The sequence below is a fragment of the Penaeus chinensis genome, chromosome 4 (assembly GCF_019202785.1).
Source record: "Penaeus chinensis breed Huanghai No. 1 chromosome 4, ASM1920278v2, whole genome shotgun sequence".
Classification (NCBI taxonomy): Eukaryota; Metazoa; Arthropoda; class Malacostraca; order Decapoda; family Penaeidae; genus Penaeus; species Penaeus chinensis.
In genome coordinates, this window is record NC_061822.1 from 1,829,266 (window position 1) to 1,841,765 (window position 12,500).

General features: G+C 41.7%; 1 protein-coding gene across 3 annotated transcripts in view; it reads left to right on the top strand.

The window, feature by feature from the left end:
* Nucleotides 1-12,500, top strand: part of LOC125046999 — a 443,317-nt gene that overhangs the window by 94,847 nt on the left and 335,970 nt on the right. The window lies entirely within an intron of this gene.

Here is a 12,500-nt window from a genome sequence, read left to right on the forward strand (position 1 = left end):
CACTTATATTCTCACTTATATACTTATATACGAAGTCACTTATATACTCTTGCTTTCGCGGCATTTATTGTACCATACTATTATCACGGTTGGTATTATTGTAATGACTGTCATTATTAAATATTTTTGTTTTTTGTGTCCTTATCATCAGTTTTGATGTTAGTGATAGCTGCAATAATTGTAGTGATGATGATGATAGCGATAACAATGATACTAGTAGCAGTGATAATAATCATAATTAGAATAATAGTAAGAGTACAAATAATTGCTGTCATTATTGCGTTATCATTATTATTATTGTCATAATCATTAACATTATTGTTCATATTATTATTGTCATTAGTAGTAATAGTACCAGTACTACTAGAAGTAATATTAGTATTATTTGCATTATTACTGTTACTAATATTTACTCTTATAATTGTTATGATGTTAAGGATGATTATTAAGCTGGTAATATGATGTTGATAGAGAATAATGGTAATGATAACAACAACAGTAATCATAATTATAATGAAGATGAAAATACGGATGATAGCAAAGGTAGTTGTAATCTAGAAGGGTACACCAGGGGGGGTGTACAGAAACAAATTGGGCGTGATAAATAGGATTAATTTAAGCGGGCGTATTGTACGGTTCGCATAAACAACGACCAGACGTATGAGGATTATATGTGGGCGTAGATTCATGTTTCCCATGTAAGAACAGCGCAGCATGAAATGGGCGGTCTCTAGTGGGCATGGCGATGGGCGTGGTTTTGGGGCGTTGGCGGCTGTGTATGAACACTGATCCTTTGAGGTGAAGTCTAGCCTGGCCGGCGCGAAAGGTGAACATGACCTTTATTAAAACTGGTAAAGGTAAGAAGAGAAAAAAATCCTTATTACCTTAAGACACAGAATAAGACATGAGAGCCAGATTCGAAAACGCGATAGGGGGCGGGAACAGAGTAGGATAGGGCTAGGTGGAAGAATGGCGGGGAAAAAAGGTTTATATGGCAGAAAAACTACCAAGCCATAATACATTCGAAAATTTTGTTTATTTGTATTTATATGCGTGTAGACGGGTGGAGGAGGTAGAGAGGTAGGCAGTGACTTAGCGAAGGTAAGGAAAATGTGTTTACTATTTATCTGAAGAAACGTAATGGGAAAAGAAGGATGGAGTTGGTGGAGGGGTGGGCGTTAGGAGAGAGATAGGAGGAGGAGGAGGACTATGAAAAAGGGATAGGAATGAGAAATTAAGGCTAGGTTGCTAGGTGAAGGTCCCCATTTACCCCTTCAGCCATTCCTTACGCGCCTATGGCATGTGAAAGACAGTGATTTACGCAATAATGGACGCACTCATCATAAACCGCGGATTACGGGGCGGTGTCTTCGGGGCAGGCCTCTATCGGGTAATTCAAACGCCTTCGATGCTCCGAAGTGTTGTCACGCTCAATTAGGAACTGCGGTCATGTCGGGCTACGGGGGTGCGGGAAGAAGGGCGAGAGAAAGGGAGAGGAAAATGTGAGGGAGGGGAATGTGGAGAAGGAATCTGGGGGGGGGGGGGGGGAGAAAGAAAGGGAAAAAGAATGGGTAGATGAGGGTGGGGAAGGAAGGTGACAGGGAAAGGGAAGAAGAGGAGGAGGAGGAGGAGGAGGAGGAGGAGGAGGAGGAGGAGGAGGAGGAGGAGGAGGAGGAGGAGGAGGAGGAGGAGGAGGAGGACGACGACGACGACGACGAGGCGGACAAGGAAGAGGAGGAGAAGAAGAAGAAGAAGAAGAAGAAGAAGAAGATGAAGGAGAGGGGAAATACGGAGGGAGAAAGAAGGGGAGAGGCAAACAAATAGAGAAGGAAGGAGGAGATGACGAGGGAAGGGAAAAGGGAGATCAGGAGGGAAGAAAAAAGAGGGGAGAGAGGGAGAGGGAGAAAGAGATATAAGAAAATAGGAATTTGACTAATAACGGAAAAACAAGGGATGGAAGAGGGAAAGAGTAATGGGACATGAATTGAAGAGGGAAGAGTAAGGGAGATGGGTAAGAAAAGGGCTGAGAGCGGGTTAGGGAAATAAGAAAGGAGAGGAAGATACTGTGTAAGGGAACGAGGGAGCGGAGGGTGAAGATGAAAAAATAGAAGAGGAAGAGAGAGAGAGAGAGAGAGAGAGAGAGAGAGAGAGAGAGAGAGAGAGAGAGAGAGAGAGAGAGAGAGAGAGAGAGAGAGAGAGAGAGAGAGCGGCGGGCGGTGAGAAAGAGAGAGAGAGCGGCGGGCGGTGAGAAAGAGAGAGAGAGAGACGACAAACAGATAAAAGGCAAGACTCAAAACAAAGAAAACCTCACGAGAGAAAATAAAGGAAAAAGGTTGCACCTTCCCCCGTGACAAGGAAACCCTTAACAAAGAACCCGATACTTCCCTCACGCGAGCTCGGTACATGAACAAGTCCGAGTAAAGTTTAAACCATATACATATTCAAGACTTTCCTTTTTTCTCCTCCTTCTCCACAGTTAAACCTCGGGTAGAAGGCAAGGTAATGCGATTTACATGAATTTTAATCGTTTGCAAAATATAAGGAGGTAGTAAACACGATCGCTGCGCTGCTATGCGTTGAGCTCCACCCAAACAGGTGAGGAAGTGGAGTGGTGGAGAGAATTTAACTTTGGGAGGTGGATCGTGGGTCTAATGGTGGAGACGGATGGGTGTAACAAAGTGGGTGATATAGAGAAAGGAATAAGGGAATATATCTTTCTGATGGTGGACGCGAAGTGGATGAATGGTAAAGGGGTATGATGAAACATAACTACCAGAGTGGAGGACGAGGTTGAAGGTGAAGTGGAAAGAGACGGACGGACAGAGTGGAGTAAAAGAAAGAAAAATAGCGTGTTAGGCGTTTGAGACGTATTTTAAGGCGGAGATAGGGGAGACCGGCGGAGAAAGTAAGCGAAGTAGATAAGAGACAAAAATATGAGAACGTATTACTGGCGAAGATAGTTTTAGTGAAAGAGGCAGAGTGAAAATCAGTGGAGAGAATGATTAAAGCGGTTAAGAGAAAAAAAGAAAAAAGAAAGATGATGGCATATTAGGCTCGAGACGCAGCTAATGATGTTAGACACCGTGGGAAGTGACAGGAGGGCGAATAACACTGAAATGGATAGGAAGCGTGAGGTTATGAGGTGGAGAGTATCAGGTGATGAGGCGGAGACTATGGTATGAGGTGGAGGTATGAGTGTATGAGGTGGAGAATATGAGGGTACGAGGAGAGTATGAGATGAGGTGGTGGTATGAGGGTATGGAGTGAAGAATGAGGTTATAAAGTAGAGAGCAAGAGGGTATGAGGTGCAGAGTTTGAGGGTATGAGGTAGAGAGTATGAGTTTATGAGGTGAGGTGGACTTATGAGGCTATGAGGTGGAGAGTATGAGGTTATAAGGTGAAGTGGAGGAAGGAGGCTATGAGCAGGAGAGTATAAGGTTATGAAGAGGAGAGTATGAGGTTGTAAGGTTGGAGAGTATGAGGTTATGAGGTGGATAGTATAATATTATAAGCGAAGAGTATTAGAGTGTCGTGGAGCGAGATGAGGTTAGTGATTGTGGTGAGATGATGTTGTGTGATAATTGGTTTATTAAAGATGTTAAATATATTCTTGCGGTTGAGGCTTGAGGGTGAGTCTGAGGGATGACTTGTTGATCAAATAATTGGTAGATAAAAATTGGCGATACATCACAAACGTTATGTTGGCTTTAAAAAACATCTGGCTTTCATTGATTATTTTTTTTCTTTCTAATAAAGGATAATGAAATGTTGACTTAATATAGTCATTAAGATTCTAACGAAAAAAAAAAAATTTTGCCGAGGAATCTCATCAGACGACAAGAAGGAGATAAGAATACACGGCGAGGGAAGACTTTCAGACCTATAATTACGTTGGACAGGTCGATGGGTGAGGGCATAGAGGGGGGGGGGGGGGCAGCGGGAGAGAGAGAGAGGGAGAAGGAGAGGGAGAGGGAGTGGGAGAGAGAGAGAGAGAGAGAGAGAGGAAGAGAGAGGGAGAGAGAGAGAGAGAGAGAGAGAGAGGGAGAGGGAGAGGGAGAGGGAGAGGGAGAGGGAGAGAGAGAGAGAGAGAGAGAGAGAGAGAGAGAGAGAGAGAGAGAGAGAGAGAGAGAGAGGGAGAGGGAGAGGGAGAGGGAGAGGGAGAGGGAGAGGGAGAGGGAGAGGGAGAGGGAGAAGGAGAGAGAGGGAGAGAGAGGGAGAGAGAGGGAGAGAGAGGGAGGGAGAGAGGAAGAGGAAGAGGAAGAGGAAGAGGAAGAGGAAGAGGGAAAAGGAGAAGGAGAAAAGGAGAAGAGGGAGAGGACGAGGGAGAGGACGAGGGAGAGGAAGAGGACGAGGAAAAAGGACGAGGGAGAGGAATAGGAAGAGGGAGAGGGAGAGGGAAAGGGAGAGGGAAAGGGAAAGGGAGAGAGAGAGAGAGGAGAGGAGAGAGAGCGCCAGAGGTAGCAGGGAGGGAAAGGAGAGAAGAGGGGAAGAGAAGGAATGGAATGCAGGAGAGGTGAGGATGAGTGTGAGGGAAGGTAGGAGGAAGGAAAGGGAAAGAGGGTAAGAGGAGAGTGGATGAGAGGGAAAGGGCAACGTTGAAGGAGGGAAGGGAAGAGGGTAAGGCAGAGAGAGGATGGGTGGGTGGGGGGGGGGGGGGGAATTCACCGTTACCAGGACTCCCAACTACCTCGTACACGCGGCCGATACCAACGTCGAAGCTGGTAATCCCCGTGTTTCTCGCCGAAGGTACTTTTCAAACAATTAAGATGTTTAGTTGAGATTATAAGGACACAGCCGGCGGTAAGGTTGGAGTGTGGGGAGGCCGAGAGAGGGGGTTAATAGTGTGGGGTGGGCGAGAGAGGGGGTAGATAGTGTGGGGAGGGCGAGAGAGGGGGTAGATAGTGTGGGGAGGGCGAGAGAGGGGTTAGATAGTGTGGGGAAGGCGATAGGGGTGGAGAGGGAGGGGAGGGGGGAGTTGAGGTCAGGTAATCAGTAGAGAGGAAGCGTCGGGGGAAGGGGTAGGAGGAAAGGGGAAGGGGGAAGGGGTTGGCAAGGTGTGTGACGTCACCCAGAGGCAGGGGAAGGGGAGTAACCTTGCTGCTGGAAAGGCGGGCATGTATGCGCGTGTGTGGCTGGCCCACCGAAGACCAGCAATTTGTAGTTGATTATTGTAATTATATTTTAAGAGACTTGTGGTTTTATGAGAGGAGGGGCCATTATGGAAGTCGTTAGTACTACTAAATGATGTACATGTTAAAAAGTGAAGGTAAAAAAAAAAAAAAAAAAAGAGAACGGATTTAGCTGATATAATGTCATGCAACCCGAAAAGGTTAAATTATCCGGGCAATGAATATATTCTGACAGAGGTGAGTTGGGGTTGCCAGAACACTGCTACGAGGGTTTCCGGGGGCAATAAGGTCAATGCCCCCCTTGGCTCCTTCCCCCTTCCCCCCTTCTCTTCATGCCCCTCCCCGCCCCCTTCTCTTACGACCCCCTGCCCCTCCCCGCCCCCTTGTTACGACCCCCTACCCCTCCTCCGCCCTTCTCCTAATCCCCCCCCCCTCCCCCTATGCTGTAACCTGTCCTGGGGGAAGGTGTGTGGTCAGCAGTATCAGTGTATCAAAGTTTATGGCTCAGTGTAACTCGCATTGCGCCGGCGTCTGATATACAAGGCCTGGTTAGCGGTTTTAGGGATTTATGTAATGCCTTTTAGGGGATGGGATTAGCCCTTGTATTATGGTCGTCCGGCCGACTAATGTGAAATAGCGAATGATTTACGAAGACTTAGTTCCTATGTAGTTTAATCTATGTATTTAAAAACCTCTCTGTAGTAGCATAGTCACTAGGGCAAACTCCAATGAAAATCCACATTTCATCTTTATTGCAACAACACACCCCTTTAAACTAGTTTCTTGGCTCAGAACCCGTTGCGATGAGTAAGTCATGTGAGGGAGGGTATGACCTATGGCCGCTACAACTCATGACCCACAACTCTGGCGGCTGTGAGTTTGCCTGACTCATCTCTGGTTTCGGCGGTTGCGTGTGAGTGTCTCTTGTGTCATGGAGGTCAGGCCTTGGTGTATGTGTGTGTGTGTGTGTGTGTGTGTGTGTGTGTGTGTGTGTGTGTGTGTGTGTGTGTGTGTGTGGGCGGGCGTGCGCGTGCTTATTTCCGAATGCATAAAATTATGCTTCAGGATTTGTTTTGTGATTTTACTTATTTCATTCTTGCAATCTTGCTTTCGTTGCTTTTTGAATCTACATCTACGTTTCTTCCCCAACATTTGTTTTCTCTCTGTATTTCTACTTCTGTCTAAACCAGTGCGTTTTCATCCCGCCCCCCTTTCTCTCTCTCCCTCTCTCCCTCTCTCTCCCTCTCTCCCTCTCTCCCTCTCTCCCTCTCTCCCTCTCTCCCTCTCTCTCTCTCTCTCTCTCTCTCTCTCTCTCTCTTTTTCTCTTTCTCTCTTCTCTCTCTCTCTCTCTTTCTCTCTCTCCCCCTCCCCCTCTTGTATCTCTTGTCTCTCTCTCTCTTTCTCCTTCACTTTCTCTCCCCAACCCTCCCTCCATCCCCTCTATCCTTCGCCCTCTGCCCTCCACCCTCTCCTTCTCCACGCCTTTCCAAATAGCGATCTCCTCCTCCACATTTAAGCGAAATAATGAACGCCTCAACGCACCTCATCGTCCGTCGACCGTATCTTGTTGAACGCGGCCGTGTTAAGGGAAAGGACAGCTGATTCGGTGACGTTTTCGCGAAGGGGACTGAGGGAAGGGTTTATCAAAGAGTTTAGTGTCGCCACGCCTTCTTGTTCCCTAATGGATGAGGGATGATAAGGACCTTAATTGTTTGTTTTATTCTGTTAGGCTTTTATTGAGTTACGTGTTTGTTGGGGAGAATGAAAGGACTGACGAATAAGGTTGGAAGGGATGCGGTTCTCTTTCGTTTGGCGTCTGCGCTGAATTATGTACCTTCGCTGGTGATATTATGACTATTATTATTATTATTATTATTATATTAACTTTATTATTATTATACCGGTAGTTGTTGTTGTTGTTCTTATTACCATGATTATTTGTGTTATCATCATTATTTATATAATAATAATAATAATAATAATAATAATAATAATAATAATTATTATTATTATTATTATCGTTGTCATTATCATTACTTTTATCATCATCATCTATCATCATCGCCTTTGCTGTTTTTGTTGGAGTCGTTAATTAATTGGCCCCAGTACCACCAAGCTGACTGCTGCATTTCATGATAAGAAAAGTCATATTTCCAAATCGAATTTCCCATCCTGACAGTAAATTACAGTGTGCCATATCGACCAAGGTACAAAATGCTCGACAAATTTTCAATTTATTTTTTCATTCCTGTATCAGAGTTCATCGGTCAATCCATCAGCTTTATAGAGATGAAATATATATCAAGTGATTGGATTTTTTTTCATTGTTTATATGTAATATATTGTTGAGTCGTTCAGTTAGTTAGAAATGACTTTTGTTGATACGAAACAAAAGATTGAATTGAAAACTGTACTATTTTCTTAAGTAATTCATCGTAAGGGTGTGTGTACATAATTAGATATATGTAAAAGTATTTCTGCTTCTTATCCTGTCCATTTAGCCTAACAAAAACTGCACAATACGCCATGATGAAAATACCACAGGCCTAGTACTTTTCATAGGGGGCCATGCCTGTGCACACGTGTCGGTCAATGTGTAAATATCATGTATATTAGATCAGACGATTACCATTAAGGATGTGCTTGTCGGCGCCGTCATGAGAAGAGAAAAACAAACTCCGATTTTCTAAGAAAGATGCATTAAATATATAAGGAGGATATTTGTTTAACACTTGAAGTTAGTCGGGAGAATTCTCTGAAGGTGAAGTACAGAGAGAGGCGAGAAGTGGTAATTGTAAATGCAGAACAGAAAACCACTTGCCCTCTCTCCCTCTTTCTTTATTTCTGTCCGTTCGTCTGTCTCTGTCTCCTCCCCCCATCTTTTTTGTTTTCTCTATCTCGCATTCTCTCTCTCTCTCCTCGCATTCTCTCTCTCTCTCTCCTCGCATTCTCTCTCTCTCTCTCTCTCTCTCTCTCTCTCTCTCTCTCTCTCTCTCTCTCTCTCTCTCTCTCTCTCTCTCTCTCTCTCCCCCCCCCCCCCCCTCGTTGCATGCACATAACAGCCTCTCCGGTAACAGCCCCCATCTAAAGTTAAAAAGAAAGAGAATGAAAGCGTCAGAAAAATCATTAGCCAATGATAATGAAAACTTGCAACGTAAGGATATCAGAGGCTGAAGTTATCCCTTCCAATTAAAGTTGGAATGTTCCCAGGTGTAATTAGAGATAATTAACCGCAGCCGTGTGCTTCTTCACGTTCGACTATTGCATGAGCCGTTCGTCCGTTCATTGCGATGTCCGTCAGCATCTCGAAATGGATAGTTCGATCCGTGTTCTGCCGTTCATTTCAATGTTCACCAAGACCTCTAAATGAACAGTTCGATCCGTGTTCTGCCGTTCATTTCAATGTTTACCAGGACCTCTAAATGAACAATTCGTCCCGTATTCAGCTGTTCATGTCGGTGTTCGTCAGGACCTCGAAATGAACAGTTCGTCCCGTGTTCAGCATTCATTTCGATGTTCATCAGCATCTCGATATGAACAATCCGTCCTTTGATCTGCCGTACATTACAATGTTCATCAGGACCCCGAAATGACCTGTTCGTCGATGTTCAGCCGTTCACTTCGCCGTTCAGCGTTGGCACCGCGGAGCAAGGGAGTCGGAGCAAGAAATACGAGGTCTGTTCTCGTGTGTCTTGCCGCCAGTAGACATTTAAGCATAAGAGTATTGAAATTAGTAGATATTATTCAGGTCTCGGGGTACTTTGTAATAGTACTGACGTCTGTGATATATGTGGTGTTTATTATTATGCGTGGTGTGTTTATTAGCGTGGGTGGCGCGTTGCAAGTATCATTTTGCTACCGAGGGACTGGCGGAAGTGATGCATAGCAACTCAAAGATATATAATGCAGTATGTATATATATATATATATATCTTTATATCTTCATGTATATATAGTGTTGCTTTCTCACTGTCTTTTTATCTGCCTATTCTCTGTGGCTGTCTGTCCCCTTCTCTCTCTCTGTATATATATATATATATATATGTATATATATATATATATATATACATATATATATATGTGTGTGTGTGTGTGTGTGTATTTATATGTGTATATATATATGTATGTATGTATGTATGTATGTATGTATGTATGTATGTATGTATGTATGTATGTATGTATGTATATATGTGTGTGTATATAGGTATATGTGTACACATACATGCATACATACATATATACACATATATACACACACATATATATACACACATACATACAACACACAAATACACACACAAACATACATATGCATATATATATATATATATATATATATATATATATCACGCGCGCGTGCATGTGTATGTGTGTAATGCACGGTAATACCAATTTAAATGATACACCCAGTTCACTGCAGTTAACAACGCCAGCAGTATATCATATATATTAAATAACAATGATTATTCCGGTGACTCGGAAATCTCGCTGTCTGCATAGAATAGAAGGTAAGTAACACAGTCAATCAAATCTAATGACAGCCACTTCTGGCCTTAATTGACACAATACGATAAAGTATCATTGTCATTCTGTCATAGCAAGGCAGTGATACTTCGGCTGTCGTCTATTTTATTGAAAGCAGGACTGATCATTTGAATACGCGGCCTGTCAGACGTTTTTGTTAGTGCATACCGGATAACCAGATCTGTATTCTGTAATCCAATCGGCATACAGAACGTCTTTGATACAAAGACCTCAATAATCTCACTTACACAAAACTTGAATACAAAACCGAACTGACAGACCGTGCCAGCCACACAGGCAGAAGACCTGAATGACGATTTCGGACCAAACACACGTGACCTGTTGATTGAGACTCTTGCAAGGTGCACGAGCCATAGTCACCTGACTCTGATTAGAAACCTCTTACCCGCTCAGGAACCTGGTACTTCGTGGTATCATGAGGTACGCGGCGCTATGTGTCCCCAATACCATATTGGTATTTGTGCCCTACATGTGGCTCTGATGGATGTGGTCCAGAGAGTACCATGGGATAGGTGTAACTTTGATATTGTTCATGAAAACTATATTGTTATTATATTGATATTGTTCTAATTAGCGCTGATGTGTAGCATTGTGTTATGATAAGATGAAATTGGTAACAAGAACAACAATGATGGTAATTGTTATCACGTCCCAATTAATGTGTTTATATATTTATAACATTATTGTGTAAATGTGTTCTTTCATGTTATTATTATTGTCATGACTGTAGTTAATATTCATATTTTTCTTATTAGTGTTATATTTGCATTGCCGTGATAAACGTCTTATTTGTCTTATTGTTATTGCTTTGCATTTATAAGATCTGCTATTATTGTTTTTGTTATTGCTTTTATTATTATTATCGTTATCATCATCATCATCATCGTTACCATTATCATTATTTACTTTAATTATTATTATTATTATTATTATTATTATTATTATTATTATTATTAATATTATTATTATTATCAATATCACTATTATTGCCATTACTATATTTCCTTTACCAATATTAGTATTTTTGTAATTAATGTTATTATTAGTATTATTGTTATTATTACTACTACTACTGCTACTATTATTTTCATTATTATTCTCATTATTGTTGATGCAGTTAATATTATTATTATTATTTTTTATTATTATTATTATCATTATTATTATTATCATCCTCATCGTCATCATCATCATTATCTTTATTATTTTTATTATTTCTATTATGATTATTATCATTGTTATTGTTAATGTTATTATTGTCATTATTATTATTATTATTATTATTATTATTATTATTATTATTATCATTATCATAGTTATTTTAGTCAATATTTTCATTATTGTTATCCTCATTTCTGTTGTTATTATTATTACCCTAATTATTATTGTTGTTGTTATCATTATTGTTATTATTATTATTATTATTATTATTATTATTGTTATTGTTATTGTTATTATCATTATTATTATTATTATTATTATTATTATTATTGTTATTGTTATTATTATTATTATTATTATTATTATTGTTATTATTATAATTAATATCATAATTGTTGTAATTATCATTACCATTATTGTGTTAACGTTCTTAGCATAGGTTAATGTTAGTCATTATTACAACTTCTTGTACTATTACTATCATCATCATCATCATCATCATCATCATCATCATCATCATCATCATCATCATCATCATCATCATCATCATCATCATCATCATCTTTATCAGTATTATTTCATTAGTTATAAGAATAATAAGAATAAGGATAAAATTGATATTGCCTTGTTGTTTACGTCATTCGCCAAAGGATCTTAGAAGAAAAAAATATCATAAAAAATAGAACGATAAAACTTGCATATAAAGCGAATGAGAAAATTAATTATAATGACGTTAATTAGGCAAGTGCCAAGACGAACTAATTACCCGAGCTCGCTTAGATAAAACTAATTATCCGAACTCACATTGTTAGTAATGATTAATGAGCCATTTCCACAAGGTAGCCAGGTCATCGCAACGAGCGCGGGGGTTGGTGGGGGGGGGGGGGGGCGCTGATAACATGCTTTTATCCTTAACCCCCCCACCCCCACCCCCACCCCGTCTCCCTCTGACGCCTTCTCCTCACCAAATAGTCATACTTGCATCTGCCTCTCCCGTCTTCTTTTCTTCTGCTCTTTTTCTTCTGTTTTAGTCTTCTGTATTTTTCTTTAGTTTTTATCAGTTATTTGTCTTACTAGTAATATCATTACTGCATTTCTTCCTTTTCCTTTGTCTCTCTATTCGTCCACCTCCTCCTTCTCTATTTCTTCCTCCTCGTGCTCCTCCCCAATTTCTTCTTTCTCATGTTCCTCTCCAATTTCTTCCTCCTCCATTCCTCCCCAATTTCTTCTTCCTTCTCCTCCTCCACATCTTCCATCTCCTGCACCTCTCCTTCCTCTTCTTCCTCCTCCTCCTTCTGCACCTCTCCTTCCTCTTCCACTCCTTCTCCTCCTCCCCCCCTCTCTCCTATGGAACGGCAAAAGCTAATAGTATTACGAACACCTTACGACCTTTCTCTATGGCTGGCCAACTGACCATCCCCCTCAAACTCTGCAATTGCACAAGAGGCTCATCCGTGCGTAGAGTAACGTGTAAGCATTTAGACATAAAGGAATGGCCACACACGCCCGTGAGATCAATGCGGCAACAATTAAGCAATAAGATTCGGTTTTATAGCGCCTCCATCCGAGGGCATCTCGGCGGCGGGCCCGGGAGCGAGCGTTTAATGGCGCCGAAGACGTAGCCGAGGAATTTCGTCGTTCTGCCTCCGCGACACTTTAGTGTTT